General features: G+C 51.0%; 1 long non-coding RNA gene across 1 annotated transcript; it reads left to right on the top strand.

Annotated features, from left to right (window-relative positions):
• The first annotated feature begins 2579 nt into the window (after nt 1-2579).
• Nucleotides 2580-9325, top strand: LOC311531539. The gene is made up of 3 exons (XR_014714235.1): nt 2580-2640; nt 8759-8859; nt 8961-9325. It is a non-coding gene; the product is annotated as an uncharacterized lncRNA (long non-coding RNA).
• The last annotated feature ends 1132 nt before the right edge of the window (nt 9326-10457 follow it).

The following is a 10457-nucleotide window of genomic DNA, read 5'->3' as shown; positions in this document are numbered from 1 at the left end:
CACGGCACGTTTCTTTTCCCTGGTTGGCCTAGCACCACCCTGCTGTCCAGGGTGAGCAAGCATGGTGAAGAATTCAAAATATTTGCAGTAAATTTATTGTTTCCGTAAGCCTTCCTTCCGGCTAACCAGTTTCTTAGAATACTTCCATTGACTGAACACTAATGGGGCAGACAAGGGATGAAGGGATTGTGGAGTTTTTTAAACAGACACAATTCTTTTTCAGTGTTCACCTATCTGTAGGATGAAGAAGTAGGGCCTGACTGTCTCTTCTGCTACTACCATTCTAAGCTGCTCTGCTGTCCAAAGGAGCCAGCACCCCAGTAGATGTGGCCAGCCGGGAATTGCCCTGCATGGAGGATGTGGCTGGGGCCAGGGCATCCCTCTGCTCCAGCTATTCCCAGCTACTGGAATTGCTCCTTGAGGCAGCCTGGCTTACAACACAGTGTGGGGGTCAACCTGAGGGTCGTAAACAGGTGTTAGGCTGGGTGGTTGTGATTTCCTTTCTCATACTGTTAAATAGAAGAGAGTGTGTGTATGTGTCGGTGGGGGGGCATGATGTGGGGGGTCGTCTGAGTATGAAAAAGGTTGTTAGAGAATCCCTGAGGCTGCTTTAACCCAATGCCAGGGACTGACCCCCCCACCATCTGGCCTCAGAATTGGGGAACTGGGAAGCTTTGAACTGAAAATTTGGCCCATGGAATCTCTTCTCCTTACCGATCAGAATGTCAGTACTCAGCAGCTCTTACCCTGTAATGCTGCAGTATCCACTGAGGAACCAGCCTCACGCATCGCATCGTTAAGAGCAACTAAATAAAGACCACGCTCTGGAATCAATGTCTCTGAAAATGAGCGTGGTGACTTGCCTCACACTTATCTCACAGCACGCGACCTTTGTCTTGTGACATTTTATTCCATTGCAACGATCTCTGGAATAAGGGCCCTGCCAGCTAGCAATGTGACTGCCTTGTATCATGCTTTGCAGAGCTACCTGTCTCATTTGCTCCCCGCCGTGTGTCGGGAGCCGTGCTGGAACGGCTGCGGCTGGAGAAATTAGATGCACGTGATCACCCTCTCTCCACCGGTGGTGGTGTAGGACGGGGTAAGGTACCCCACATTAATGCTGGCAGGCCCCAGGGGTTGGGCTAGCCAGCCAGGACATGTAAGAGAAATTCCTGCTGTTGCAGATTCTCCATTATTTACAGGCAGCAGAGAAGTGGTTTTTCTGCTGTGTGGTTTCCTGTGCGTGCCCTCAGGCAGTCCTTAGCCTATCTATAGCTGACGGTGCTCGGAAAGAGGCTTGGGAACAATCCTTTTTAAAGATCAGTGTTTTGCTTTAGGACCCAAACTGGCACAGACTCCAGACTGCAGCCTGGAGCCCAGATTCTCAGCCCCTGGGGCCAGGGCAGCAGAGAAGGTGAAGGTTCATTGAAGCCACCTTTGTGAATGCCATATTTTGGGGTGGTCTTTGGGCTGCTCTAGTTTAGGCTCTGTTCCCCATGGTCCCCCTGTGGGAAGCAGAGAACAGCTGGAGTGCAGTGTACTTTGGCCATGGCATTGCCCCTTCCAATCCATAATGCTGGGAGCTAAGGGACAGGGGTAACACAGGCATTGTCCCAGCTCTCTAACGTCCAGGGAGACCCCTTGCACATGGGGCAGCATAGGGGGCCTTTAGCACACTAAGCCCAGGTCAATGGGACCCAGGCTCATGGACTCAGGTTTCTAACCCCACTCTTAAGCATCCGCACTACATTGTAAAGCTGGGTTCGCAGTTGCTGGATCTCACAGCTCTGGTAATATAGCCATACTGCACTAGGGAGCCCTCTGACTCTGTTCTGCAGCTTGAGCTGCGTCCACACTGCAAAATGAGAGGGCTTGGAACACCACAGCGGGACTTGGGCTCTGACCCACCCACCTAGTCCTTGGGTCCTAAGTCAGTGTGTGGACCCAAGAGGGGCTTGGACTCAAACCTGAATCAGAGCCCGGGTTTAGTGTGCAGTGTAGGGAGTCACTGGGATTCAGGCCCTGTGGGTGGCATGGGTGTGGCTAACTCCCGGTGCATTACATGGGGATGCTGGTTCCTTTAGCACATCACCGGGCATTGAAGAATCACTTGCTGGGATCTGCTTTCGAAGGTCAAGCCTTTCTGGAAATGCACAAGAAAGATCAAGCTGTGGGAGGGCCAGCAGCATCCGAGGCGGGGCAAGGAAGAGGCACATTTGTATAAAATGTGTCAAGATCTGATCTGGAAAACCCTCCGAACTAAAGGTAATGGTGGACAGGTCCCGGTGAAGCAAGAGAAACCCAGAGCCTTTCCTTAACCCAGTGGGAGTGCATAATAAAAGCCAGGCCAAAAAAAGAACAATCCGAGCTGGGGGTGGGCAGCACACCCGTCCCCGGGCAGCCTCTGGAGCCAGCAATGCTGGCTAGCAGGGTGAAGGCACAGGTCGCTGTTCCCAGGTGGTGTCAATTAATCCTACTTCATTCAGAGTAACACAGGCAGCGAGGCTGGTGAGGGCTCCTGCTGATTAATTACCACTTAGTCTCCAGATGGGAAAGGCACTACTAGAGCCGGGGTTAGACTGAAAGGGAATGCGAGAGGAGATGGCTGGACTGGAGCGCTGCTACAGAAGGGCAAGCCGAGTGAGTACGCTCTCTGCCAGTATTTTACAATCCCATTACCTGGAGCTGCGTGGGCTTCCCCGGCTCGGCACGGGTTAGACGGTCTATGGCAGGCTCGAATGCCCTGGGTGAAAGGCTTCGTTCCATTCCTAGGAGCAAGTCCCCAGCTCAGGCTGGGCGTTGGCTGGGGCACTGAGGTGGTCCCTCCATGTGTGGCCAGTGCGCTGGTTTGGTGAAGTTCCAGTCTCTCCCCAACTTCCCCCAAAGTGCCAGGAGGGAAGAAGAATCCACGGTGCTCTATGGGGCTTCCTCTGTGCCAGCGAGGCTCCTCGGTTTTAGGAGCTTGGTAAGGGCATTGCTCGCCGTGCTCCTCGGAGAAAGACAGGACAGCCAAGTGGTGGAAACTGACAAAGTCTGAGACCTTCACTACGTGATTTCCCTTCAAGTTTGGGCTTTGCTAGTGTCTAGGTTTGTGTGCTGGGTTGTTTGTTCTCTCTGGGCAGACAGCAAACTGTCTGCGTGTTTAATTTCTAAAAATAGCCCAGGTGGCTCTGCCAAGGGTCTTTTGCACCCAAGTTGTCTGCTTGCCAGCAATCGCAGCACTCTCTGTGTTATAAATCCTGTGTGTGTCCAGGGGGAGGGGGGATTGCTCTCCATAGCAACTACCCTGCTTGCGTCTGAAGGTCATATTATTTATTTATATTTTTGCTTGTATTTCGGTAGAGCCTAGGAGCCGCAGGAGTGGACTGGAACTGGATTGTGTGAGGTGCTGTACAAATAGGTTAAGTTAGGCCTGATGGTGTCTGTCTTTTGGCTGTCATTCCCGCTCCTTCCCACCACACCCCAGAGAGATCCTTGGGTACTAAACCACGGTGCCAGCAGTTAGGTGAGACAGCAGGTAATTTAACCCAAGCTATGGGTCATAGTATATCAGGGTTGGAAGGGACCTCAAGAGGTCATCTAGTCCAACCCCCTGCTCAAAGAAGGACCAATCCCCAGTTTTTGTCCCCCCAATCCCTAAATGGCCCCCTTGAGGATTGAGCTCCCAACCCGAGGTTTAGCAGGACAATGTGCAAACCACTGAGCTATCCCTCTCCTTGCTCTTCTTGCCATCTGCTTGAGATCCTGAGTAAGAGAATGTCAGTGTTTTGAGGGCTGCTTTACACTGTGGGTGAACAAACTGTGTCCGGGGTTCACACAGCTGTTCTTTGAAACCCTTCTAAAGGGAGAACCGTTCTACCATCTGAAGGATAAAGTTCTGTAGAACACAGGCGGTCATTCAGATTGTAAACTCTTTGGGGCAGGGAACTGGCTTTTGTTCTGTGTTTGTACAGCTCCTAGCACCATAGGGCTCCAGGGCTCCGAGATGCTATGCCAATACAAATAATATTCCTACTACAGCATGTTGTAGGATAGTTCTAAAAGCCTGCAGAAAAGAGACCATTGTGTGTTAAAGACTATCGGTTTCTATAGTGATTTCTGTTGAACGCTATTGGTTTCGTTCCTATCAGGATAAGCAGAGCCCTCTGGAAGGTAGGCTGGAGCAAGTGCATGCCACGCAGATGTCACCTTTTTATTTTTCCCCTTGGAATCTCTTCCTTTTTCTCATTCTCCTAGGCACGGATCATGTCCGGGGGCAAGTCAAGCTTTCCAACCGGTAAAGTTTGGGTGGGTTTGGAATGAGACAAACAGTCTCCCCATCCCTAATTCAAACACTTCCTGTTTTGGTGTTCGGGCTTCATTTGGTGCTGAACTTCCCCCACTGCCTTGTTTTCATCACGCAAACTGCAATTTGGGTCCATGCCACCAGCCCAGTTGGTGCCATGGGAAATGAAGCTCGGAGCACTCTCTGGTTGTGAATTGAGGTGGGGGGAAGCCAATGTTTATTCAGGGAGAGAACCTCCTGCAACCTCTAACCATTCCCAGGGCCAGGTGCTCTGTTGGCTGGCTTGGCCAATGAGAAATCGTTCCTTGCTCAAGGCTGTGAGATACTTTGCTGGACTATGCCAGGGAGATAGTGGGAGGGGGCAGGATGGATGGATGAGGTGCTACCTTGGCCTGTGCAATGTGGTACAATAGTCAGGGTGAAACTGTGTTGTCCAGTATGGGGGCTGGCCTCACATCCGCTAGGTCACTGTGATACCTGAGACTCTGAAGGCCAGCCTCTCCAAGGGGCCTGCAAAATACGGACACACGCTGTTTGCAACAAACCTATTTTCATGGACAAAAACCTGTATTTATAAACGAGTATTTCTATGGCATCCTTTTACCCAGGGATCTCAAAGCACTTCACAGACAGTAAGTGAGTCTGGACACATCCCTGTGAGGTAGGTGGTGGTCTCCCCATTTTGTTGACATCCTTTTGTCTGCGGGAGACGGTGGGAACTGCAGCCTACGATGTAGATGGTTTGCAATGTCTCATGTAACTGAATAGTCCAATCCGAGAGTTGCATGATCTTTGGCAGTTATTGCAAATGTCTGTCTTGGTTGGGAGCTGCTTGCTTCCTACAGGCTCTTTTCTCCTCAAGCTCCTGTCATGGACTTTGATACCCTGATGGAGATGATGGTGCCACTTGTTACGATCGCTTGCCAAGATTTCCCAATGGTCAAGATCAATTCCAGATTCCTTCATATCTCACTTGCATGTGTCTTTATAGCAAAGCTTGGGATGTCCTGTTGTTCTTGTTCCCTCTGATAGCTCCCCATACAGCATGTCCTTGGGTACGCATCCATCTGCCAACCTACTCAGATGTCTTTGCTTGCGTGGGGGCTCTCACACGTGCTAAATTTGCCCTTTGAAGAACCTCTGCGTTGGTGACTTTATCCTGCCATTTGGTGTTGAGTATGCGGCGTAAACAACGTAGGTGGAAACTGTTTAACCTTGTCTCCTGGTGAGCATTTTACACATGGGGGAACGGAGGCACAAAGCGATTCCGTGACTTGCGCAAGGTCACATAGTGACCGAGTGGCCTAGATGAGATTAGAACCCCAGTTTTCATCATTCCCAGTCCTGGGTTAATGTAGTCCTCCCTTTAAATGTCCTGGCCTAGTCCGGCACTTATGTAAAGGAGAGCAACAACCCATGTGCCTATTGCTTCCCTCAAAATTCTGTGGAGGAACGCATGGACATCGCACCCCACCTCACCCCCCCGCCCAGAAAACCTGTCCCTTCCAGTTCCCTCCGCCGGTGTGTGAGCAGGTAAAAGTGTGTGTGGCTAAAGCGTGTGTAGGCACCAAAATGGTGGTGCCATTGTGACTGCTGAGGGGAACAGGCTGTGAGCAGCGTCTCCCGTTTCAATTACTCTCGCTATTTTCCGGGACGTAAATCCCAGGGCAGTACTGCTCGTGGGGCTGTGGCCTTCAGGAAAACTCTCTTCCCAGGAGCGACTGTGTCTATTTCTGCAAAACTCTGAGGTCGCTTTTGACTCCTTTTCACGCTCCCAGAACTCCAAACAGGGGATGTTTTGATTCTAAACCATAGGCACATAGGATCTGCCTTTTGGATCAGATCTTCACAGCCTGAGATCTGGCAGTGGCCTAACCTGATAGGTACCTGAAGAAGCAGAGGGTTTAGGGCACATCCGCAGTGCAAGGCAAGGTGTGACTGTTGTCCAGAAGGCAGGCATCCCTGTGCTAGCATTCATCTAGCTAGCGTGGGTAACAATAGAAGAGCAGGCATGACAGCCCGGCTAGCCACCAGAAAATACGCCCAGGTTCTCTGGTGGGTTTGTACCCTAGTTGCTAACCCGTGCTGCCATCCCTACACTGTTATCTGTGCTAGTGAGATTGAAGCTGGCATGGGTATGCCTACCTGTGCTACCTTCACTCGCAGGGTAGCCAGGCCCTCCCACCCGGCAGTTCCAGGAAACCGATCGTGTGAGATTTGCCCACCTGAGTCTACTAGCAAAGAGCAAGCGCAGCGTCTGCTGATGGCCCATCCCAGGAGAGATGGGAATTCCCGGGAGGCCGGGTTCAGATCCCGAGTGTTGGGAGTGCTTGATTTGAGCCCATGATTGTACTTCAGTCAACGCTGCTAATAACAAAGGGCCATATTCTAACGGCCGGGGTTCCCATCGACTGGCCTGGAACTGGTCGTGGAGCAATGTGCTGTTGGGCAGTGGGTAAAGGCATCGGCATCTGGCCCGGTAATGTGCAGAGCCTAGTTGTTGTACAATGCTGGCTGGGCGTTCAGGGACCACGTGATGAAGTCGGATACCAAGGGAAAAGATGAGGCCCTGCCTACGTCCTGCGGTGCGTCTGCCTGGCCCCCCTGGCTGGGGTCCTATCTGTTCCGGTTCTGCTGGAGATGCTGCCTCGAGGCACAGGATGGGCCTGGACACGCTCTGCTGCTTGCACACTGTACATTGCCCTCAGGGGCTGGCGTGGCTGGGAGGGGGAGATGGGCCAGTCTGACTGTAGGCGCTGCCCACTAGGATGCTGCGGACCCTGGTTCCCTGCCCTCACCCCCAGTCATAAAGGGAAACAAATTCATTTGCTTTGCAAACTTTCAGCAGGGTCGGGTCCTCTGCTCCTTGTTCAGGCAGTGTCCTCTGACGTCAACAGGGGGTCGGCCCTGAGTCCAGAGCAGCCTGGGCGGGCCTGTAGCATACATCCCTCTAGTCTCTGTGCAAATAAATTCTTCCGTTCCCTTTTTTTTCCACAGCCTGAGACAATAACTCTGGCCAGATAAGAGTGTGTGGATTGTTCGGTAAAGCTCCAGGGGTCTCCTTTGCTTAAACCTGCCAGGCACCTGTTGAGTGCGGGTGACTGAATAGGTCACACTTATGCTGATTGCAGGGGCAGCGTTCCCAAAAGGAAAGTCACACCTGGCATTACACCCACTTACAGAAAGAAACACAATGAAAGAAAGGCTGGCCGCGTGGGAAGCTCTCTCAGCCGCTGGCTCTTGCTGAACCTGGGCCAGCAGCAACCTCCAAGGCATCTGAGCTGCTCCATGCTTTGAGAGCTTTCTCTGCTCCACCCACCCTTCTAGGTCTGCCACTCTGGGTGCACCTGACTACCAGGTTGATGTGTGGGAGTCCTCCTGGCTCTTAAGTTTGAGTCTCCTCCACGCTGGATGTATGGGCCCGGGGCGTGGGACCCTTTGTATATGGATGCACCTAGCGATAAGAAGCCTCAGTTGCTCGCAGGCAGGGCTGGTGGGAGAGGAGGTGGAGGGAAGAAAGCTTCAGCAGAAAATCTAAATAAACGGCTTAGCAGATCCCTGTTGCAATGTGGCAGGTTATTACCTGGAACCTAGTGTAACTGGCACAGGTGCTACCCCAGGGGGAAGGACGGAGGAGCCACTCTGTCCCCTTGGCAGGAACCCTTGTGCATCCAGCCATGTTTCTGAATGAGCACCCGTGGCCTGAGAGAGGAAACCAGCTCTGCAGTGGAACGAACCGGACGAAGCCTGGGGAACAATCTCACTCTAGAAATTGATGCTCTCTCAACTGATGGGAAGCCCAGCTCGCAGTACACAGGGGTGCTCTGGCAGGGAGCTGTCAACTGCCAGGGGCACTGTGGTCGATTGGGGACCCTACCACACTCATGTTTCGGGGCAGACATTGCTCTGGTGGATGTGCCCCCGTGTACGAGCCGCATGCTCAGTTTCTCAAGCATGCCAGTTAAACTGGCTTTGTCTCATGTTTTTGTAAGCATCCGGCTCAGAGGCTAGGAGTTCTGCTTATAGAAGGAAAGCCTGGCTTCAGCTTTGGCTAACAGAACATATGGGTCAATGGCCCAGTAGTGGCTTTTGAGGACTTCTAGGCCCATCTTCTTTATGACGGTAGTGCCTCGGCACCATCCAAGAACAGGGCCCTGTTGTGCTAGGTAATAGACTGTCCTTGTCCCAAAGAGCTTATCGTGTAAATAGATCACATGAAGGGTGGCGGAGAGGAATACAATGCACAGGCAGAGAGAATACTAAGATAGAGGCAAATGCTCTGTTAGTTCCACAATTCCTTTTGTGTATCTATTTTTGTTTGCTTTCAGGCCTCACATTGGATTTTCAAAGAATCCTATTAATAGGCCAGTCCACTGTGACGGTTTCTGCCATACCTAGTTTTTATCTGGTGTCTTTAATCCATCGATCTCCAAGCACTTGGAAAAACAGGGTGTCGTTCTTCCCATTCTACAGCTGGGGAAACTGAGGCACAGAGCAAAGTCAGGTGACTTGCCCAAAATGACACTGAAGGTCAATAAGAACTTGAAGCAGAGCCCAGGTCTCCAGGCTCGCAGGTGAGTGGCCTGTCTGCTGGACCATGCTGCCTGGTTCCTTTCCAGCCTCCTTCCATTATTCATGAATTTGTCTCTTTTTTTTTTTACATATTGTCTTTCAGGTTAGATGCAGAGGCCAGTTATGCTGCTGCCCATTGACGTGCCGTGGGGGCGAGAGCAATGATGTCAGGTCTTTTCACTTGTCTCTCAATAGGGAAGATGCCAAACACTCCCTAAAACGCCTGCATTCAATTATGAAAATTACCTGCTTTAAACCTGTTCTGTCCTATTTTCCCCAACTCCCTGTTTTTTTTCATAAAGCTGCTTCATTATGGGTGATATTAACAAACTCAATCATCCCCTCCCATCAGCTCTCGGCTGGGCAGCTCAAGGAAAAGAAGAACCTGGAATTTAAAACCAAAACTATCAGAATCGCACACACCTGCCTAAAAGGGTTTTGTTTTTAGGTTGTTTTGTGTGTGTTAGTGGGCACTGTATTAAAGATAATTAGCCCCTTTGATGTTCTGTGTTTCTCTGACACGTAGTGTTCAGAGGGCTCTACAAAGGGAGTTGGGGCTGTCGTCGTGCATTTCTGTGTCTGAAAGAGCCAAATACATGGAATTCAATGGCTTGCACGCAGGACAGCTTGGGGGTCTGAGGAGGGGACATAGGGGAGGTAAGATCTGTGATGGTCTAAAACATGCTGCAAAGATAAATCTTAAGTTTATTTGAAGGTAGAACCTAGTGAAAGCTCTTCAAGCTTTTGTTTAACTGGTGCCTCGTAATGAGGCAACCGTGTAATTGGTAATAATGCAGGAGCCTGGTAGTGCTTCGTCCTTGCAGAAGGTAAAACCGAGAGTGTGTAGATTTTACTTTGTGTGTCTGCAGAAACCTAGCACAGCAGGACTCTGAACTAGCCTGGAAGAGACTTAATGTTTCTAACCTCTACCCCTGGCAGAAGAAGGTTATGCTGCTTGTGGGATCCAGAACCACAGCACTCCCCTCTGCTTAGCCTATGTCCTGGCTAGGAAAACAGGTTGTGTTTGTAGAACATTTTGGCTAACTACTGTGGTTTTAAAGAAGACTTTGCACCTAGTGTAAACTGGGCAACAAGTGATTTTGTTTTTAAATGTGGTCATCCTTAGGACCACAGGAACCATAGTGAAAGACAGTCCCTGCACCAAGGACCCTGCGGTCTAACTAGGCAAAACAGACAGACAAAGGTTGGGAGAAAAGCACTATGATTGCCATTTGGGTATGGGGAACTGAGGCGCAGTGACCCTGTGGCTCAGATTTTCCATTGCCTTGCACCTTGTGGAGTCCCTTATCTCCGTGTAAAATCAGACTGGTAATGAGATAGACCAGTGCAAAGTTGGTCCAAGTGACCCCACCAGGTACAGGGCAATGGAGACTCTGGTCCGAGGTGACTTGCCCAAGGCTAGCCAAGAAGGAGCAATCCGTCAGGTGCCTTGGACACAAGGCCATTAGGCTGGAGAACGAAGGTGAAAGTGTCCCAGGGAGCATCGCTCATTGTTCACAGCACAGTAACTCACATCCCATACGTGAAAGGGCCCCATCAGTCTCTGAGCTAGATGCTGTTGGCATCTTGTGTTACATGT

Source organism: Lepidochelys olivacea, assembly GCF_965140295.1.
Source record: "Lepidochelys olivacea isolate rLepOli2 genome assembly, chromosome: 15".
Taxonomy (NCBI): Eukaryota; Metazoa; Chordata; order Testudines; family Cheloniidae; genus Lepidochelys; species Lepidochelys olivacea.
The sequence above is the reverse complement of the archived record's forward strand: the minus strand, read 5'-3'. Positions and strand labels throughout refer to the sequence as shown.